The following is a 22,435-nucleotide window of genomic DNA, read 5'->3' on the forward strand; positions in this document are numbered from 1 at the left end:
CACACGCTAATGGTGCGGTGACTACATTAATTCATACTGCATACGCTGAGAACGGCCGGCGCGCATACGACTTGGGGCGGTGGAAGACATTCAACGAGCTCTCCTGATTGGCTGAGGAGGTATCTACCTTCCATAGTGCTGCAAAAAAATTGTGAGGTGACGCATAAGTAATATCTTTTGAATATTTGAATTACTTTTGCTCGCCTTTAAGCTGCCTTTTAGCTATAAGAGACACGAAGTTGTGTGCTGATTATAGGTGGATTGAAACTGACTTTTTTCTTCTGACACTCATTTGCTTGCAGGATTCCTCGCTAAATCCAAATGCCGAACCTCTGCGGCGAGGTAACCGTGCCAGCCTGCAGAGTGGCTCTCACGTCTTGCATCCTCGAACACGGAGACCTCTGTCATCTTCTGCGCGAGCTAAGGAGGTGAGTTTGCGCATCTGTCTAGGCGTTGTCATTTCCCTAGTGCAATTCTCTATTTTATAATTTTTCAAATCTGCACCTCACGTAACTAGTACTGGTGCGCAATGGGCTAAAAGTCTCATTCCATCATAACTATCACAGACTCAATTTCTACAAATTGTTCTCGATGACGGGATATGTCGTCTTCTTGACTTCATTGCTTTGGGCTTCTTATTTGGCGTGTTTTTCTATATATAGATCTTACACTATTGCTGTTAAGCAGGAGAATCACTGTATTACAATAAAACATTTTTTTTTTCCTCTTTATCACTTTCTTGCAGAGTCCCTCGCCAAACCCCGGAGCGGGACCTTCCCTCCCTGATCAGCGTACCAGTGCGCAGCGTGCCGTTCGCGTCGTGAATTCTACAACGCAGGCACCTCGTCCTTCTTATGCTTAGGTGCTGCGGTAAGTGTGCGCACAATCTTTGACAGTTATGTTACTTATCTATGAAATTTTTGTGCACTAAAGCTGTACCTTTGGCGCTTTTTAGTGTGCACTGATATTTCATTAAATTCCAAATAAAGCAGTTAGTCTGTGTAAATGCTGTATGGCTTGTCCTCATATCCTCTGACTTGCCTAAATCACGGACATTTATTTTTTTATCTGTCGGCCGGCTCCGCTGATGTGATGAGTTTTTGAACCTCGCGTGTTTTTCTTTTTTTGTTGCAAATTGTGGGCAATATTCTGGAGGTGTTATAGTGCTATTGTGATGTCTTTCTTTTGCAGTCGGACACAAGGCGGCACACCACCGGGAAGGAATGCTGCTTCATAACGGTTGAGCGCCATCCCTCGGACCAGCGTGCACTGGTTAAAAACGTGTAAATGGTGGTCTTTCTATATGGCTGCGACCTACTGAATCTTATCAAGCCATCTGACCCGGATAAGAGCTCCCAGGAATCGTCGTGGTCCCAGGAAACGTAGTGAAACATCGTGAGATTGTTTCAGCAGTGTTCTCCGCCATTTTCTTGTCGTGGTAATTATGTCAAAATAAAAGCACATTTCTTTCTCTTCAAAATCTGCTTTTGAATCACATATCTGCAGGCCATGTATGCTTGTGGACGACGCTTTGTTTGCATGGCATAGCGTAACTCAAGCAGACGTGGGCACTGTGGCGGCGTCTAGCGACATGACTTCAAACCACCGCCACGCAAGTTAAAAAAAGTTATTCCGAATTATTGCTTCATTTCCAGGCGCTTATTTTTCGGTGTTGTTGTTGCAAGGTGAAAAGCTGTACACCAAGAAGAACAAGTACTCCTACGTTGGGTGTCTTTGGTTTTGCCACGTTGTGTTCCAGGATTCTTCGACATTAATTTTTAATATTGCAATACGGTACGGTAATTTTAGGGCAATATTAAACGTAAATGTTCAAAGATTCGATGCGGATAAAAATATTTCTTTTGAAATTTCTTCATCGCTCGCATTGAGTAGCTAAGGCTGGCATGAACGTATTGGGAGATTAAGCTCTGTCTTAAAGGTAAACTGCGTAGGTTTTAGAAATCAATGACCTTAAGAAGGTCGAATGTGTGAAACTTACAGGTAAAGCATGCAAAGTCTCTTTGGGCTAGCACTTGAAATGGTGAAGTAATCGCCGATTAAAAACCCGAGCCCTTCAAGCTTCTCCGAAGCCCACAACACCAAGTGGGGGGCGCATGATTCCGTCATAGAAGGTATCGGTACATTTCCAAAACACAAATGCCTCCTGTGAAGGAACAAAACCAACGCCACCAAAGGCGAACCCTTCTGAGAGTTGTTAGGCAGTGTCGGATGCTTCAGGGCAGGGTGTGGCTGACGGGCCCTGTCAAGCTGTCTTCTGACAAGCTTTTTTGTCCCTGTGGCCTGCATTTCTTTCTATGAAGTGCAAAATAAACCTTTTATTTGATTTGATTTGACAGCGGTAATTTGAAATCTTACCTTCCGTGACGTCACCCTGAGTTTTTCTGCACTCCTCATGTGCACTGAGGAGAAGCGCAGAATTCAATCGTCGATTACTTTACTATTTTGAGTGCTAGTGCAAAAACACTTGGCATGCTTTACCTACAGAGTACATAGATTTGAATCCTTGAATATCGCAAAATTCCCAAAAGAAGTGCTGCAGAGCCCCTTTCAGGGTATGACGTGAGAGCCTTATGGGCTAATTTCTATACATGCAGAAGGTCATTCTCTACTTTACATGCACAATATAAAGTAGAGGGCACTGCAGGGACTTTTCCGTTTATCGGTAGCCAGCAGGTGCAGCCCGCACGCGCACCTTCGCTTACCAGGGATAAACGGCGTGTTGGGGAACTGTCGAAGAAATGATGAGGTAAAATAATAGTTATAATCAACCTTTATTTTCGTTGCCCAGGAAAAACCCAAAAACCTTGGTGCTGGTACACCATACGCACTCACAAAAATATTCATTAATTTCTCCACAAAGGAAAACGAAGGTAGTACAACAGTCAAGGCAGTTAAAAAAAAATACGCGTCAACTAGGCCCCTACTTTAGACAAAGGAGTGACTGCGAACATAAAGCATAAAAAAGCGAAAACATGTAAACAGCAGAGAATCAAAAACAGCAAGAAAAATAAATAACGAGTAAAAACAATAAAGAAAGGGAATGAAAACACGAAGGACCTATCACAGCAAAATACAACAAAAATAAACAAATCGAAGCCCGTACGAATATGAAATCTCTAAAATACTAGCTAGAATACAATCATTTAGAGTAAAGAAATATTTTAAGTGAACGCCTTACAGAAAATCAGACCCGAGTCACGGTTTTAAAGTAAAAATCTTAATGAAAACAAGTGCAGTTGGCGAAAAATTACGCAGGAAAAAAAACAAAAAAAATTATACGCGTGGAAATGCGCAGGTGAAATAAAAAAAATGCTTTAAAGGGGAAGTTATATGTGAAGAAAGGCCAGCTCAAAGTGGAAAGTTACGGACATCAAATAAAAACAAAGGGAGTTTTTATCAGGACAGTTACATCTTAGGCCCGTCTAAGCCAATGGTTGCTTTTGAGACGTAGCCCGACATCGTGATCTCAGCAGTATGGTTACAATACAAAGCTGCCGTTTAGATGCCAAGAATAAAGGAGAAACAGTAACAGCATAAGTAATAATGCATGCAAAAAAAAAGGTTATACAACGCATCGAAGCGATCGAGTAGTAGAACAAGTATCTATACAATTGCAATCCAAGTCTGACAAATGAAAGATGACAGGAAAAGCCTCTTTTTTATTTACTTGTATCCGACTACGCAGCGTAGGAGCAGCGCTCCGCTCTTAAAAGCTACAAGTTTTTCGCAGCCAATAAATCTCACGGACAGTGCTGCCAGTCAAGCTCCCCAGCAGAGGTGCACGAAATAGAAAGACGGAAGCCCCGGACACGCAGGAAGGCAACTATGGAATGTTTATACTTTATTTCTCCCCGGGCACACAGCTCCAGAGCGGCGGACAAAGCTTGCTTACGTCTTTATACGCAGCCAGCCTTTGAGCAACGCTCATAGTTTTCCTTTGGACGCCGCGATGTCAGTGAGGTCTATTTGGATTCATTGCGCGCTGATGGCGGCGACGTCAGAAGTAGAGTGCGAGATGTTGGCAGTGATACGCGCTAGATATCCGACTACCTATTATGGCGGTGGCGTCGTGTGTCGTATGAAGTAGTCAGTGAGGCACATATGTTCGCGTCGCCGCACGCTCAAAAACCTAGTCGTGGCCGTAGAGTTTTTGTTCATTTATTTATTACCTTCTCCGCCCACCTTACACTCTCACCACCCCTGCACGCATATTTTCACCTTTCCACTCACACACTTGCGACTAGCGACGTACCCCTTCACCTGTCTCCAAACAAGTTCACTCGCTGTGGTACGGTGGTAAACGAAGCACTTCGAGGCCATGGGTAGCCGCCAGGGTGTACATGCGGTACACAACGCTACGTGTGCTAAGCTTTTAAGAAACCTCCAGCAGTTCTGCCTCACCATGTCCTGTGACCACGGAACACCTTTCTTTGTGAGCTAAAGCTGAATGTCAGCTTTCCGCGTAGACTTGGTAGGTGCTTTTTCAAGAGCCACGCTGTGATATGGAGCATACTCCATGACAACAATGCTGTTGGCCAGAATGCTTGGCAAAAGCTTGTCAGAGAACCACTTCTCTATGTAGTTGCCATCCATCTCAGAGCGGTACTCAGCGTGTTTTCCCTTTTCTGCCCTGAAAAATCCAGCAGCAGCGTCATCCACGAATCCTGTTTCACTGCTTCCAGCGTGACAAGGATCAAATCTGCCACTTTGCCCGAAGGCGTAGCCAGTTCCGTTGTTAAACCTTCCAGGAAGGCATCCTGAGATTACTTCACGGTTTTTTCCTGCCAGACGTATTCTTTTGTGTGCACTGCGTTGACCCAGGTTTCATCTAGGTAGGTGATGCACCTGTAAAGGCAACACAACCGAGTGCACGAGTTAATGCTTGTAAGTGAACAAACACACTGCAGCATGTAAGTAGGCAACCCACTGCAACAAAGAGACTGCTGGCCACTGTCACTCACAAACGCTCAAAGACAATCGAGAATAAGAATTATCTCGGCTTTATTGCTCCCTTGCTGGGGCTTATATTCCATGCTCAGGCGGCATTTGGTAGCTAGTTTATATTCGCTGTATGTTTGCATGGGGCACTTGAATAATTCAGCAACATTTGAAATTTCTTCCCTTGCGGCGACTGAGAACAAAAATTGCTAACGCTCGAAGCAGTAGCGACAGTAATACCCCTGTCAAGCGCACTAGTTAAGTGCACTTACGGGGAGTGCGCTTCGGCATCCCGAGTGACACTTTGGGCTACGCAGTGCTAAACGGAAAAGCAAAGTGCACTCGAAGTAAAAAAAAAATGGCGACAGAAAATGAGCGGAATTTCTGAACAGGACGATTGAAAAGAAAAAAAGGCTCATAATATTTGATTGCTTAACGTGATAGCGCAAATAAAACGAGGTTCAACAGTTTTTAACGATGAAAAAAAAATGAAAATAAAAGAAAAGCCAGGACAGGCCAAGACAACCCAGAATTTCGACGACAAACAAGATGGCGGCGGCCTGCGATGTTGCATCTGATCACGTCTATCTGTTTTGTTGCTTCGCTTGTATATATAACCAAAAAACTTTTTTCTGAAAACAGTGTTATAGCACGTAAAATAAAGTTGTAAATATTTTTTATGCACTCTAAATTTTGTACCATCGTAAGCGCTGGCGTCGAGGCTACGCATTCGGCCAGCAAAGTGTGGTCCGTGAACACACACCTAGCGGAGTGTGCTCTTCCGTGAGTGGCACTCACTTCCGTCGTCTGGATGTTGCAAAGTGTACTTACAGCAAGTGACGCTCTCCGTAAGTGCACTTAATTTGCCCGCTTTACGGGGATATAACTAGCACCACTGGAGGGACCGGCAGTGTACAGTGGGTGCTAATTCGATCATAGGGTGATGACGAGGTGGTACTATCCATTGCAGTGCTACGACATTTTTGGCAGTTTTGTAGTTTTTGTTTCCCTCCCCAGTTTGCATTTCGCGATTAAATCTGACCCATGAGGAGACGTGCCCCTCGCAAACGTAGCAAAAAACTGGCCGTGAAACGTCACCTCTCGTAAAAGGTCGGCAACAGCAACATGCTTAATACTATTTCTTTTAAATGTGTTATTCTGAAGCAACACGCACTGTTACGACTACGAGGTTGCCACGCTGACACGAAGCTCTATATGCAGCCAGTCTAAACGTGCTGCGTAAGAAAATGAGCAAGGAACCACTCGTACCGGCCCTGCCCTCGGAATTCCTTGATCGCCCAGAGCTACCTGCGACGCAAGGCAATGATCTCATTTCGCTCGATCAGCGCAAGGTTCCGATTTCTTTTTCAAATGTGAATCCGATGTCCTTCATCAACCTCGACAACGTCGTTTTCTTGAAGTTCGGCAGGTCGTCGTCCTCACTGACCGCCTTTAGCACACGGTCCTCACAGTGTTTAGCAGCACTGTCCAGTGTTGGGTTTTCCTTCTTCGCGTGCATACTGTGCACTTTCAGACGGATGGCATGGAATGTGCTGCTGTCATTCTTCGCGAGCTTGAACTCTTCACGTCGCGAGGTATTTTCTTTGTGCATGCCAAAGGCACGCACAGCGTTCCGCCTTGATTTTGGCAAAGGTACGGGGAGATACTCCGGTGTCATAGCTCACAGAACTCAGTACTTCCAGAACAGACCTCCGGAAAACGGATCCTGGTACGAGAGTACACATTTGCAATTACTTGCTTGGTGTGCCTTGATGGCTTGGATGTACCAACCTTCGGGAAAATGCGTACAGAAGAGGTGGCCGGGGCCGCTGAGCTTTACGCCATTTTCTCAAAAGTACAAGGGAGCCGGAAAGAGTAAACACGGCGGCAAGGCGGAAACGTGGGCATGTTTTTAATTATTCATTATTTTGTTCACAGCGCAAAGAACGGGAAAGACGAAAGCTTGTTCGTGTCACTCTTTCGTCTTTCCCGTTCTTGTTGCGCTGAGAACAAAAGGAGAGGCGGCCGGGGGCGCTCAGCTGGGCGCCATTTTCTCAAAAGTACAAGGGAGCCGGAAAGAGTAAACATAGCGGCCAGGGTTGCGGATACAGCGAGAACGTGAAATGAAAAAAAGAAGACAAACGGAAAAAACAAAATCAGAGATCTCGATCGATTCTCTCGCAATAAGAGCGTTTCTTTGTCACTCTGATGACAAATATATTGTCCACTGCCGGCAAAGCATTTGTTACTTTTCGCTCACCACAAGCAACGCAATATTTTTTGTCGCGCAACCAAGTTGCGCAAAAAAGAGCGCTATTTTTTGCAGCGTTGCACCTGATGTATGAAACATCCCGTAGTTACGTGGACAAAGCATCACGCTTTGAGCTACGTGGCCGTAGTGACAGAGAGATGTGCACTGCACCCTTTGGCGTCGACAAGGTTGTAGTCGAAGCGCGATTTAAGTGCACGAAGAAGGTCCCCAGGTGGTCGAAATCAACCCGTCGCCCTCCACTACGGCAACTCTATCACTCTCCTCTCACTCCAACCTTCCTCCCTCATTTACGGCGGGGTTCAGATGTCCACTGAGATATATGAGACAGATATTGCGTCATTTCCTTTTCCTAGAAGGCCAACGCCTTTGTTGGCGTTGACAACATTGTGGCGGAACAACGGTCATGACTCGTCAGAATGACTGTATATATATATATATATATATATATATATATATATATATATATATATATATATATATATATATATATATATATATATATATATATACCGCGGCGGCTAGAATTTCTTTGGAGGAGAAATTCTAGAGGCCCGTGTACTGTGCGATGTCAGTGCACGTTAAAGAACCCCAGGTGGTCGAAATTTCCGGAGCCCTCCACTACGGCGTCTCTCATAGCCTTAGTCGCTTTGGGACGTTAAACCCCATAAAACCAAACCATATATATATATATATATATATATATATATATATATATATATATATATATATATATATATATATATATATATATATATATATATTCGCATACGTTGGCAACGTCGCATACTCCATTAGTCTTCAGCTAAAAGCGCATAACTGACTTCCATGGTAAGTGGACACCTTAACCGCGCATTGAGGGCTACGATGGTGTCCGCTTACCATGGAAGTCAGTTATGCGCTTTTAGCTGAAGACTAAAGGCCCATCTCCATGGAGACATCCGAGGCGCACCAGCGCAGCGCCTACGCGTACCAGCGTACGCCGGAGCCGGACTGCGCATGCGCGACGCGCCGACGCGAGCCGGCGCTGGCGCTTGGCAAATATCTGTCCATGTCAGATATTCGCGCCTCGCTCGCGCCTCGCTCGCGCCGGCGCCGGAAGTGACTCGCTGGTTTGCGGTCGGTGTAACCAATCAGAGAACGTAGTTCTCTCGGCATCCGGTACGGCCCTTCGCGCCGTTTGCTTCGCCGAGCCGAGCTGAACGCGGTAGCCGCGACAGGCCATCGAGTTGCATGTGTTTTTCGACGCTTGTCGCGGTGCGGCGCTGGGCGCGTAAGCGCTGCGCTGGTGCGCCTCCGATGTGTCCATGGAGATGGGCCTTAATGGAGTATGCGACGTTGCCAACGCATGAGAATATATATATATATATATATATATATATATATATATATATATATATATATATATATATTAGTCTTCAGCTAAAACGCATAACTGACTTCCATGGTAAGTGGACACCTTAATCGCGCATTGAGGGCTACGATGGTGTCCGCCATCAAAAAAGCGTGCTTTTGCATAATGTTTCGTAAGTACAGGAATGCTAAACCACCAACCATTTTTTTTTCAGCATCTCGTTCTGCTGAGCCATTCTCTCGAAAGGAACAGACCTCCTTTCTCCCGCGGATTCACTGTGTTTCTTGTGGTAACAAGCTTACGGTAACAAGTTACGAGAGAGAAGCTATGTTTTACGCCTTCAGCCGTTTTGCAGCGTTAACCCGAGAGTCCGGAAACACGGCAACGGTAAAGTAAGCACGGACTCGATATGCTGGAACTCTGTAATAACGATGCACTACGTGAAGAAGGATCCTATAAGTATTTTATTCAAAGAAATTTTACACATACGCCAATCAGGTTTCTAAAATGCTGCCTATTGAAGCTTCGTTAGACCTGTTTTCAGCCATGGCTATATGCGCACGGGATGCTCCATAAGCTCATGAAAAAAACTCCATGCTGTGCAGCCAGATTCATTTTGTGACTGTATAGCTATAATGCCAACTTAAGTGTCTTCAAAGGAGAGCTCAATTAGGAACTGCTTGCATTCCGCCGAGGAAAACATGGGCGTAAGCTGTGATCCGTAACATTTCACAGACACCTGCCTCAGACAGTCTCACGTGTTTCCAGGCGTACAGCCAACGGTGTTAAAATTGGCGAATATCGTGCCAGACAGGGCACTAACGCGAACGCTTTACATTTTTTGTAATTGATTTGAACATGGAATCGATTATTTGAGATTAAAGCGTGCTCGGAGAAACCGAGATGAAAGCGGATGGAATCTTGTCATCCTTCAGAACCAGGGCGTAGCTTCTCGTAGTGGGCATGGCGCTCGCTCCTGGTCTTGTTCGGGGCCGAGGTCACGCTTGTAACGGCATTCGTCGCGAATGTGGTCCGAGAGGTCCTGTGCTGCCATCACAACCTTGCAGCCCCGGCTCGCGTTCGAGCAAATAAGCTGCAAACGGATCAGTGGGAAGGTAAGCCAACAAGCATAGTTTCCGAACACAATATCACGACACAAGAAGAGCTTAAATGAATGACGTCTTCGCAACACAGCATGTTTCATAAGTGACGAAAAAAGCCAAGACTTCCGAACTCTTCGTGGTCATTGCTGCGACTGATGGCGTACATCGCCATTGAAATATTGCGAAAAGGCAAAAAACACTGCGAGAAATATACATACAGGAAAACATGTGGTTGCCACTATTACAAGATTTCCCGCCAAAAACACACGACCATGTACAAAGGAAACTAATTAGAATGTATAACTCCTAGAAAGGTGAAAACCACATGGTGTGAAATTAAAGATAGTTGTGCGAAATTCCTCGTTTTCGTTCTTGGAGTGTTGGAGATATTTGCACGAGTTATCGAATAATGATTTTATCCTACTGGCTTTATCCAATGGTAATCTTCTGTTTCCTTCCGAGAGTGATGAACATTACTTTGCCTGTCTAAGGCATTGATCATACTTTGCAATTGATTCCATGAGTGACTTAGCAAGGCACTGTCATCAGCGAATCACATATCGCTGAGGTAATCTCTATAAATTCTTATCCCGAACTGTTCTCAGTCTAGTACTCTGAATACCTCCTTCAAACAAGCGGTGAATAGGATTGGAGAGATCGTTTCTTCTTGTCTGATATCCTTCCATATTGACATTTTATTGCTGCGTTAAAGGAGGATTATTCTGGCTGTGAAGACGTTTTGATATTTTCTAGTATTTTTACGCAAAGTTATCATACACTTTTAGTCCGTAATGTCTGCATGACTGCTGAGGTTTCGACAGAGTGAAACATTCTGTTGCTTTTGGGTGAATGCAGTTTTTGTGGGTTGCGTTTATTCTCCGGATTTCTTCCTCACCTTATTGGTAGCGTGAATATGATCTATTCTTGAGAAGCCTTACGAAAGCCTGCCTGTTGATTGGGCAGATTGAAGATGGTTACTCCTTTTAATAATCCCAAAGAAAATATGATCGCCCAAATAAGCACGGCTTTTACCAAGTTTTGCGAGGGAGGAATAAACAATCGCAAGATGGGTGGCTCGTAAGCAAGATGGAAGGCAGCGCTTTTATTAGATCTTTATATTAACGGGCAGCTGGCCAGGTTGAGACATTTCATATAAACCAACCCAGCACGTGTATCGGGCTAATATGCAACGTCCGCGTACTGTAGAAAAGGCGCCGTACACAACGGCTACGACGCGAACGAATGGCCTTGGGTACGTTGTGTGCTATCGTGAAATGTGTACGAAGCTTCAAAGAACTCTAAAAAGCATGAGAGCAGCAGTCGCACTCTAACATATTTCATTCAGCACCACATGTGAGTGAGAAATTCCTTGGGCCCTCTTCATGAAACGGAGCGCTCTGCAGCCGCTTCTCGTACCCTTGTTCACAAATTAAGCCGCCGCGGTGGCTCAATGGTCAAGACGCTCAGCTGCTGACGCGAAAGACGCGGGTTCGATTCCGGTCGCGGCGGTTGATTTTCGATGGAGGCGAAATTCCAGAGGCCCGTGCACTGTTCGATGTCACTGCATGTTAAAGAACCAAAGGAGGTCGAAATTTCTGCAGCCCTTCACTCCGTCGTCCCTCACAGTCTGAGTCGCATAGAGACGTTAAACTCCCATGAACCATGTTCATAAATTATGCAGTAAGTCCGGTAACAGTCAAGGTTCTGATTGACTCTGCAGTGGTCGTTGCAATTTTCATGTTCGTGCATAGCCTCCATGTCAGTTGTAAGAAGAAAGTAGTCAGGGTATACGTTCCGGTCAACTGTTGCTTGCATCCTGCCGGGTATGGCTGTGGACAGGGAGCGCACACATATATCAAACGCGTGTACCGTTAATGCCAGCTTGGCTGCATAATGCATCTCTGTGCTACAGGTTCACTGTGCAGAGACCGAACACTCGAATTAAGGGCGCTGACAACTGGCCGTGCGCGTCGGCGCCTCATGTGCTGCATGCATGGTAACCCCGCTGGGAAACGCTTTGTGTAAGGTGTCCTGGCTTTGGAGGACCTCACAGAAGAAACGTGTCCTGGGGGCACTGCTTCCAAAACAGGAAGAAAACGGACAACGTGAAGTCATCACTCAAGCCCTGGCCGCTCCTGAGATCCAGGAGATTCCAGTCAACGGCTGAGGACATTGCTGTGACCGAGCTGCGCCTCGGATCCCTGTCAACCTTGTGAGAGGTGCTAATAAATGTCAGCTCTCTCCCTTACCCCTGTATAATGAACCGAACGTGAGGTATTGAAAAATGCATGTGGCACTTCTCGAGCATCTTTCAGCATATTCGCATTTCCACTGCGCAGAAAACACGGCCGACCACGTGATAGCATGGTGCTTAATACGTTGACGACTTGCATATATAGACGCCTCGTCTGCGTGACTACATGCAAACAAAGAAACCGACGCATTGCAAATTGAGAGCGCCCGCAGCCTGCACAAAGTAGCGCAGTTGACTGCTCAAGTGAGAAAGAAACCGCTTCACCGTTCATCACCAAGCAGAAAATAGCGCGAATGGCGTTGAGAGCTAGCGGTTCTCGACTTGCTGCGTACAACTGCCACGAGCAGCCTGAGCCCCCAGAATGGAAGAAAGATTCACTGCACATTCGTTTATGTCTAGCCTTTTTCTCCTTCGTCTGTATCGAGCAGTTTTAAGATTCCGACACTTCGCAATACTGGCCCCGCTCGCACTCTGCTTCCCTCGTATTTCGACGGTAGTATTGCCTCTTGACGGCGAAATAGCGCGTCTCCAGGGAAAGCGTAAATAGGACAACAACAGCGATTCCAAGAATCTATCAGTGAGGGCACCACGTGTTTCTTGCATTTACGCAGTTTTACGAGGAGAAGCCCGAGGTGCTTGCCAACGCGTGACCATGTTCAACACCCAATGTCTTGCACGTGATCACAACACAAGTGACACATCAAGAAAAAAAACACCCAGCAGAGGACTTCACGGCACTTCATATCGCCTCTTTATCTTTTTCTATCACAATACCCTCCCGACCCGACGATTCTTCTCTCCCGCAACCCCCCCCCCCCCCCCCGCATACTTTTTATTATTCCACTTCATGCTGCTATGCTCTGCAATTCCTGCTGGCATTTCTCAGAAACCCTTGGCTTCTCCACTCTATCCCCCCCCCCCCCCCACCCTGCCATTCATCTTTCTCCCCTCCATCTCCACCCTCCATTATCTGTTTTCCATCTTTCGCTTATTTCGCTTCTCAGTATCTTGTTTGGCCTTGCTGCTTAAACTTTTATACTAGCTTTTCCCGACCAGCTAAGTGAGTCATGGCATCCCGCCTGTCTTACCTGACACAGCCTCTCAAACCCACGTTCACTATCTCTCTGCCAGCCACACCCCAAATTCCTTTCTCGCAGGTCAGCCTCTTTACCCTCTAGCACCCATCCTGTCTGAACAAGGTTTTCAAGCTTTCCGAGCCTTCCTCCCCAGAATGAAGGTCCGCGCAAGACAAGCCACGTCATCTAGACAAAACATTGGCATGCACCCTGACTCTTTCCTCTCCCTTCTTGTAGTGGTGGTAAGGTCTTTGTATTGGGATACAAAGGACACCCTTAGAAAAGTACTTGTGGCAAGAGGGAATTTCAGGATCAGTAAACTGTTCCAGGAAAAGGGATCACGTGTGCGTTCAGGAATCTTTAGAGGTTGCCAACCGTCGTGCCGGGCAAAGGTATAAGAAGTCGCGCCTAAGGAGAACCCACCCAGTACACCGCCTGCCGTACAAAGCTGCTTCTTGCTGCTCTGGATAAACGAGGGACACCTGCGGACGTTTCATCATGGTCGTCTATCTAAAGGTATGCGCTGTTACTACTACATTCCTTGGTCAACCACGGCGTTTTTTCTTGCTTTTTCAGGCGCAGCAGTAGATATAAACTATTTTAGTCAAATGAAGCAGCAATGCAAGCAACATGTCGCTATATTCACTCGAAATTGAGAGCGCGGCACTCTCAGTAAAATGGAAGTAGTACGTACTAAATTGTGTGGTAGTAACTGGTTGTCATATATGGTACTACCCTTTTAGTAACTGCAGGTTGTAAGTGCAGGTAGAAACGACTTCTGCCTGCAGTTGGTAACGGGAAGCTAGCAGTATTTACTAAGAAAATGAATAGAAACTCGCATATGTTGCTAGATTCATCATGCGGTGTGCTGGCGTGGTTTGTCAAATTTATGCGTACTCGAAAAAAAAAACTTCCCAGAGAACTTGACTAATTCCGGTATCCAGACAGAGCTATCGGAGCGTGGTGTCCGTAAATCACAAACTTAGGTTTAAGCTTATCGCGCATGACATCTAGAAATTATGCGAGGAGATGGCATCAACAACCTTACCGTGCGCACTGCGCGTGCACATGTAGGGAAATCTTTCTCAGTCTAATATGCCCGAAATTCAGAGCCTCATTTAGGGGCTAGTGGCTCTTACCGGTTGAGCTAAGATACCAGCGTTAATTATGAATTTGAGATTCTAGAAACAGCTTAGTCTAACTCACCACATCCCCCTGGAGAAATGTTTCATTACAAAACCAATTTCTCAGCACGACAATCTGTGTCAGTTTATATTCTTTGACTTTATTTTACGGTTAAAGGAATGGTTACTAACTAGGTAGTAACTAGCGATTATAGTTAGTAAAACGGTAGTAAGGGCTACTTTTGCCAGCTATACCTTGAAGAGGGCAGTAAATAGCGGATAAAAGGTAGTAAACCGAAGTCAGAGTTAGTAACTACTGCACTTACTACATTTTTACTAACTTTTTCTTTAAGAGTGTAGAGTAGAAGTTCTTAACGATTGTCAACATTTCAGGTATGCACACACGTCCGCCATTCTCGGTGAAAGATCTAAATATTGGAAAACATTAAGATACTGTTATGGAAACATTCAAGATAATAATAAATTCTTCCGATATGCAGCAAAATCTTTCTTTTAAAGGTCTGCATCGACCGCATCGAACAGTTAAGACTACCATCGGCAACCAGTAAAGAACACTTTAGCCGATAACAGTGGCCTTAATGAAAAAATATTTCAACAACACACTCGTCCGTTGATCAACTGCTATATTGATTGTTGCGGGGAAATATTACATTACACAAAAAAATTTCGTTCGTGAAAGGTCTACTGCTCAAAAATGCTCTTGTCCAGAATTTATTTATTTATTATTATTTGTATTGTAATATTGCGCTTTGAATGTTTGCATCACTTTTGCTTGGCTTTAGGCCTCCTTTTTCACTAAATGAGACACGATATTCTATACTGATTATAGCGGATTTGCCAAGGATTTTTTTATTCACTCATTTCCTTTCAGAACTCATCGCTCAATCCGAATGCGGAGCCTTTCTGGCCAGGTCAGCGTTCATCTTTTGCTGAGGCTGCTGGGGTAAGTACCTTTGACAGTGATGTTACTTATCTATGAAATTTTTCTGCACTAAAGCTGTACCCTTGACACATGATGCTTTTCAGTGTGCACTCATGTTTCATTAAATTCTAATTAAAGCCGTTAGTCTGTGTAAATACTGCATGGTTTCTTCTCACATCCTCTGACTTGCCTAAATCACGGAAATTCATTTTTTTTTATGTTTTTCAGTCTCGCATGTTGTTGCAAATTTTGGCTAATATGCAGGAGGTTTTATAACGCTATTGGGATTTTTTTTTTTTTGCAGTCGGACACAAGGCGGCACGCCGCCGGGAAGGACTGCCGCTTCATGACTGTTGAGCGCCATCCCTCGGACCAGCCTGCAGCGTTTAAAAGCTTACAAATGGCGGACCTAGAGGATCTTCTCAAGCGATTTCACCTGGATAAGAGCTACCTGGAAACGCCGTGGTCCCGGGAAACGTAGTGAAACATCGTGACCAGCAGTGTTCTCCGCCTGAAGCATTATCCAGTTTCTTCTCGTCCTAATTATGTCAAAATAAAAGCGCATTTTTTTTCTCTTCAAAATCTGCTTTTGAATTACATGTCTGCAGAGCATGTATGCTTGTGGACGACGCTTTGTCTGCAGGGCATAGCGGAACACAAGTAGACGTGGACACTGTGGCGGCATCTAGCGACAAGACTTCAAAGCACCGCCACGCAGCTTAAAATAAAATTATTCCGAATTATTACTTCATTTCCAGGCTTTATTTTTCGGTGTTGTCGTTGCAAGGTGAAAAGCTGTACACCAAGAAGAACATGTAAAGTGGAAGTACTCCTTCATTGGGTGTCTTTAGTTTTGCTACGTTGAGTTCCAGGATTCTTCGACATTAACTTGGAATATTGCAATACGGTACGGTAATTTCAGGGCGATATTGAACGTAAAAGTCCAATGATTCGATGCGGTGAAAAATATTTCTTTTGAAATTTCTCCATCGCTCGCATTGAGTAGCTAAGGCTGGCATGAACGTATTGGGAAAACACTTAAGTTGCTGCGCCCTAAAGAAAAACTGCGTAGATTTTAGAAATCAACGAGCTCAAGAGGGTCGAATGTGTGAAAGGCGTGACAGCGAACATAAAGCATAATAAAATCCGATAATTCGACGCGCACGCGAGGTCCCTACAATTATACATTCGAACAAATTTTGCCGTGCTTTGGTTAATTCGACTTGACTCCGCAGCCTGCCAAGCTGGTGCGCCGAGAGCAAAAAAAAAAAAGCACGCTACGAGCGGCGCTACTGTACGGCTGATAGGTCATCCGTATGGTCATCGTCATCAGCAGCCTGAGAGAGGGCGAAGGATTCGAGGTTAGCGGCGGCCGAAGCAGCTGGCGTCTTTCTCTGTGCTTTGTTGTGTCGCTGTGGTCGTGTTGGTGTCGTCCGCTTAACCCTATCCACAGCAAGTCTCGTTTCGGCGTGTGTCGTTGTTTCCGTGCGTTCTTGCTGCTACGATCGCAGATATTTAACCGTAAGACTGCGTCTTTTTTGGTAGTTGCGCGCTTTGTCAGCGTGTTTACTGCGCTGCTTTATCTCCCGACAGCTGACCGAGGATGAAATAATTGAAGCGACAGGCGCTGTCAACGACGATTCGTCGGATGGTGTCGATTGTGAGCAGTTGTCCCAAATGCCGAAGCACACGGTGAAAGAAGCCGCAGAAGCCTTCAACGTGCGGGAGAACTGCTGTGAACAAATCCCTGACGATGGGTGTACCGCGGAGTACCTGGCAGCTGTTACAGCTATGGTACTAGCTCAAACTCTCTCGAAAAAGCAGACGACGATAACAAATAAAGGTACGTCCTGTTGCGGCAAACATAGTTTTGTGTTGTTCATTCGATATTTCGACATTTGGATAATTCGAAAATTTTTCGCGGTCCCGTCACTGTCGAATTAACGAGCTTTTACTATAACAAGCAGAAACAATGAATAAAGTTAAGAGAGAGAGAGGGAGGGAAAGGCAAAACAATGAATAAAGGGAATGAAAACAAGAAGGACCTGTCACAGAAAAATACAATAAAAAATAAACAAGTCGAGACCCGAACGATAATGAAATCCTTAAAATACTAGCTAGAATGCAATGATTTACAATAAATAAATATGATAAGTGAACGCCTTACAAATAATCAGACGTGAGTGATGGATTTAAAGTAAAAATATTAATGAAAACAAGTACAGTTGGGGAAATATTACGGAGGAAAAAACAAAGCCAAAATTGTACACGTAGAAATGCGCAAGTGAAAAAGAAAATGCTTTAAAGGGGAAGTTATATGTGAAAAAAGGCCAGCTCAAAGTTGAAAGTGAAGGAGATCAAATAAAAACGAAGAGAGTTTGTATAATGATTATTATATCTTTATATAGCACAAAAGAAATGAATACAGCAAAACAGGCCCGTCTAAGCCAATGGTTTCTTTTGAGATTTAGCCCGGTATCGTCAGCTAAGCGATATGGTTACAATACACATCCGCAGTTTAGATACCAACAATGAAGAAGAAACAGCATAAGTAATAAACAGTAAGGGTAATGCGTGCAAGAAAAGGTTATACAAAACACCAAACGATCAAAGAGTAGAACAAGTAACTATAAAATTATAATCCAAGTCTGGCAAATGAGAGATGAGAGTAAAAGCCGCTTTTTTCTTTACTTGTATCCGACTATGGAGGGTAGGAGCAGCGATCCGCTCAAAGAAGGTGCAGCAATTTTTTCGCAGGTAATGAATGTCATGGACAGTGCTGGTACTCAAGGTCCCCAGCAGAGGTGCACGAAATAGAAATACGGAAGCCCCGGACACGCAGGAAGGCAACTATGCGATTATTATACTTTATTTCGCCCGCGGCACACAACTCCAGAGCTGCGGACGAAGCTTGCTCGCGTCTTTACGCGCAGCCAAGCTTTCAGCAACGCTCATAGTTTTAAGGCGGAAGCCTTTATCGCCTCATCGTTGTAAGCAGGTGTTGTCGACAGAAATGTCACGCTTTTCAATAGGTCGAAATAGTCTTGACGTCACAGTGCGCGAATTTCAAACGGGGCCAATTGTACTTTGGCTGGTAACCATGCAACCAATTAAAGGGATCGTGTAGTGATGCTCCAGTTAAGTGGGAGTGAGTTTCGTTAATTGCTGAATTAACTAATTAGCCTAATTACCGTTTCCATTCAGACCAGATAAATAAATAAAACCGAGTTCTAAATTGGTCGAGTCGGAGAATCGAACCAGGGTTTCCGGAGTGCGAGACGAGGACGCTAACTACTCCGACATGCCAGCTCGATGGCTTCGAATGAACAAATGCGCGTCTAGTGAGTACGGTGTGTTCGTTCACTCCCATCTTCCTCCCTTCTCTTACGGCGAGGTTCAGGCGACCACCGAGATATGCGAGACAGATACGTTTCCTTTTCTCAAAAACCAGTTTACCGACGAGCAAGGCGCAGAGCCGAACGGGCGATGGCATTCTGTTCGACTCTTAGAGGCGAAGCTTAACATCTTAACCCCACATCAGTGACACAAGCAGCAACACCGCGCGTAACGCTTTCGCCTCACTGCACCTTAGGTCAACAAAGTGCCCCCCTGATTTTTTCCTTTGGACGCAGGGATGTCAGTGAGGAAAGTGATAGGTAAGGAATAACCTTGCTATTCTGTGAGAAAGCCAGAATGGCATTTTGAGGTGTGCGCCTACGCCAACAGCCAGCCCGAAAGCAGGAATCCTGAAGAGAGCTATAGGTAACCGGCTATGAACTTTACCGAGTCTATCGTCGCGCCGTAACATGCAGTCTAGCGAGAGGAGCCGTCATTTTTTATTTCTTCCGTAGTGCTTTTCCCACACCCTCCGCCTGCACTTATATGCATGAGCTTCCGCGCTCTTTCAAAGCCACGCGCGGCGTGCGTCAGCTTTCTGCTTCGCCAAGGGAACCTAAGCACGAAGTGTTGTCACCCAAAGTTCAAAACTTGTTCTCGCCTCTTTTGTAGCTCCGCGGCTGACGGCAGCAGAATTTAGGCGCACTTTGGAAAAATCGCAGCGCCGCCTGCGAACTGTAGAATGCCTATGGCATTGGGGTCACACGACCAAGGATGGCGACAGTGGTGCTAAATCGCTATCAGCATGCTTGTATAAAGGCTCGTCACCGTATTTGGGGGGATTCTGTCTCTTCGGTTAAAGTTCCCTGCTTTTTTTTTATTTGAGTACGACAAAAAGCAAAACACGATACCTACCGGTTCTTACGAAGCGTTTTTGACGCACATATTGCCTCAAAAGTTAACATAAATTTATCCTGCAAGTTGATTCAAGCAGTCTTTATTTTTTTGCTTGCTAAAAACAGCGCCAAGCCATGTTATATCTCACTGGGCGCTGCAAGGAGAGGCACGGCGCTTTAGCGTACTCCTACCACTTTGCCCTGAGATGTTGATTTCGGCGAGAAACAGCACACGTGCCGAAGACCACTCCGATAGCAGATTTCATAACGATGGATGTTAAGAAACATACGGGATACATTCTTCCGCAGCTGCGCAGCTGTTCGGGCAGCCCTTTTTGAGGCAACGGAACGCGGTCTATTTCATTTTTAGTCTCACCATTGGGGCTCTTGCACGTCCATTTCCAGCTTTCTCGTTTTCGGTAAAGGTACTTATGATCCACAAATTATTTCTCTGCTAATTCTACCAATAACTTCCCTCCTGCTATTCCCAAAGCGTACGCCATAGTCGCCTGCTGCCTGGTCTCCAGTCTTCTCTTTCCCTACCTTGGCACTGAAGTTTACTGTGTTTTTAATTTGTTCATTGCGATTCCTCGTCCGTATAGTAGCGTTCTACGATCTATTCATAACAGCCAGATGCAGGCGCGTAGGACTGTACCACTCTTATTAAGCCTGATTACGATAGCTACCACCCTTTCGTTAATACTATAGAATTCATCTATCCTGCCGACTCTCTCCTGATTGATGAGAAATCCCGCACCTATAGCTCTTCTCTGTCCACTAATCTGCGATAGCGCCCCCATTAACGCCGTATACACTACATCTGTCCTCCCAACCTCACTAAGCCATATGACATCCCACTTAATACCCTCCAGTTCATCTAACAGCACTGCTATACTACAGCTTCACTGCATGAGATTCTGGCGTTGAACTTCTAGTGGGAGCAGCGCGAAAAAAAGGAAGAATACAGACGTTAAGACGACAGGCGCCGAACTACCAGCAATTTGTTGAGAGCGGCGAGCAGGTTTTTCAATGCAAGCCAGGAGCCCCGTGACACCAGGAAACCAATAAGAACGCACAAAGCGAAGAAGTCTTCGTATAAAAATACATTCCTCAATAGGCTTTCAAACATCTGGCACGTGAAGAGGAAGAATCCAACAGCCGCAGACCAGGTGAGTCGAAACCAAGACCAGTAGAAAATTATGAAACAGCAAAAACTGGCAAGAACTAAAAGCGCGAGCCAGAGAAGTGTCAAAAACGAAATCTAAATTCCAAAGTAAAATTAACGGAACATAAACGTATCATAAAGTCAAAGGTAAAAAGCCAGAAATGGCGAAAACTGGAATAACTGTAGAAGATAGCTCCCGCCAGCACTCTTCAATCGGTAACTATATCGTAAACATAGCTGGTTGATACCTAATTTGCTGAGAGTAGTGGCAGCAGTGATATGTCATTGATTTATCAATCGCGCCCTATTTTCCTTTGATTTTTATTGTTCTATAATTTGTGTAATTCCCTCTGCTTTCGCGCTAGTTCACGAATGATGCTGTGCATACATTGTTTTCAACGCGTAAAACTGTAGTTCATGTTTGGCGCTTACTTTGCACATGCACAATAAGTTCTTTGTTTCACATCAAAACTGAAAACATTCCTCTTAAGGAATGTATTTTAAAAAAAGCAGGTGTCTGACAAATGTGTCCTCATAAATACTCTCTTATAGTCGTAAGGTGTTCAATCATGAGCACACTTGACAAATTGAGACAAACCATAAAACAAGGGCGCCAGCTTTCCACATAACAGGTTGTGGGCTCTTCTCCTGAGGCCGAGGTGTTTTCGCATGCGCACACTCTCCTATATTAAAAACAAACAGCGGCAATTGGAAAAATTGAAAAAAAAATGGTTATCAGGAATTATGATTTGCATGAGTACGGAGTAATTAAAAACCAATGCGGATACTGTGAATGAGGTAAACACGATGCTCAAAACATATAATACCAGACAGGCCGCCACGGTGGCTCAGTGGTTATGGCGCTCGGCTGCTGACCCGGAAGACGCGGGTTCGATCCCGGCCGCGGCTGTCCAATTTCAATGGAAGCGAAATTCTAGAGGCCCGTGTACCGTGCGAGGTCAGTGCACGTTAAACTAACCCAGGTGGTCGAAATTTCCGGAGTCCTTCACTACGAGATCCCTTATAGCCTGAGTCGCTTGGGGACGTTAAACCACAAAAAACCAAACCAGCAAATACAAGACAAACTCGCATAGCCTACATTTTGTGTTCGCGTGTGTCTGCCTTCGAGAGGTCACGGCATTGGTTTCACCAGCAAGTGTACGGAAGCTGTAATGATGATGCATTGTAATGCATCACTTCTCACACATCAGAAGAAAAGGGGCGACCAACCACTGAAGGATTGGCAATTTTCATGCTTATCCAGAATGGAAGGGAGACAATAGATGATAAGCGTTATTGAATTGTTAGCGAAACGAACAATCGCAAACTCACTTTACCGTTGCCATTTGGATCGCCTTTTCCCTTCTCACGCTATCATTGATACCGTTCACCTTTTCCGCAAAGCGACGCTGAACTGCACTGCGCTCTTTTGTCATCGTGCTGTTCGTTTATTTCCTGTTCTCCTCTGCTGTCCCCCTGCTTTTTTTTCCTAAGAACTCGCTTGTCGTTGTGAGGATTTTTTTTCCTTTGCCGTCATGCTGTTGATTTCTTGCGCAGTTTTTTTTTTCACTTTTGTTTTACCATTGGGCCGTTGCTTCTTGTGGGGCTTGATTGTACGCTCTTTTGTCGTTCGCTGTTTTCCGTGAAACCGCCAATAGCTGCCAACAAGTAAGCGGTGGTACTATGATGTCAAGCTCCCTGCCTCCCTCCCCCCCTCGGTAGAAAAACAAAGGGTGGCACAGGCCATCACCCTCAATAACTTCTGTCGTCCTATAGAGGTCATCAGTGCAGAGAGCACAGCAGTCATGGCAAGGACACCGCGACTCCTGTCTTAAGCAACACCTTGAAGGCATCCCATCGTCTTCGCTGTTATTTGGCGGCAGCTTCGTTGAGTATCGCACATGTCGGCAGATGCTATGATGGTGCCGCGTGCTTACACATAGATTAAACCCGAAA

At 45.2% G+C, this 22,435-nt stretch overlaps 1 long non-coding RNA gene across 1 annotated transcript; it reads left to right on the forward strand.

The window, feature by feature from the left end:
* Positions 1-323: 323 nt before the first annotated feature.
* On the forward strand, positions 324-1,281 carry LOC149329764 (uncharacterized). Its single transcript, XR_016285819.1, has 3 exons — positions 324-428; positions 746-870; positions 1,192-1,281. It is a non-coding gene; the product is annotated as an uncharacterized LOC149329764 (long non-coding RNA).
* Positions 1,282-22,435: the final 21,154 nt, after the last annotated feature.

Source organism: Amblyomma mixtum, chromosome 9 (assembly GCF_055824585.1).
Source record: "Amblyomma mixtum isolate Tamu chromosome 9, ASM5582458v1, whole genome shotgun sequence".
Classification (NCBI taxonomy): Eukaryota; Metazoa; Arthropoda; class Arachnida; order Ixodida; family Ixodidae; genus Amblyomma; species Amblyomma mixtum.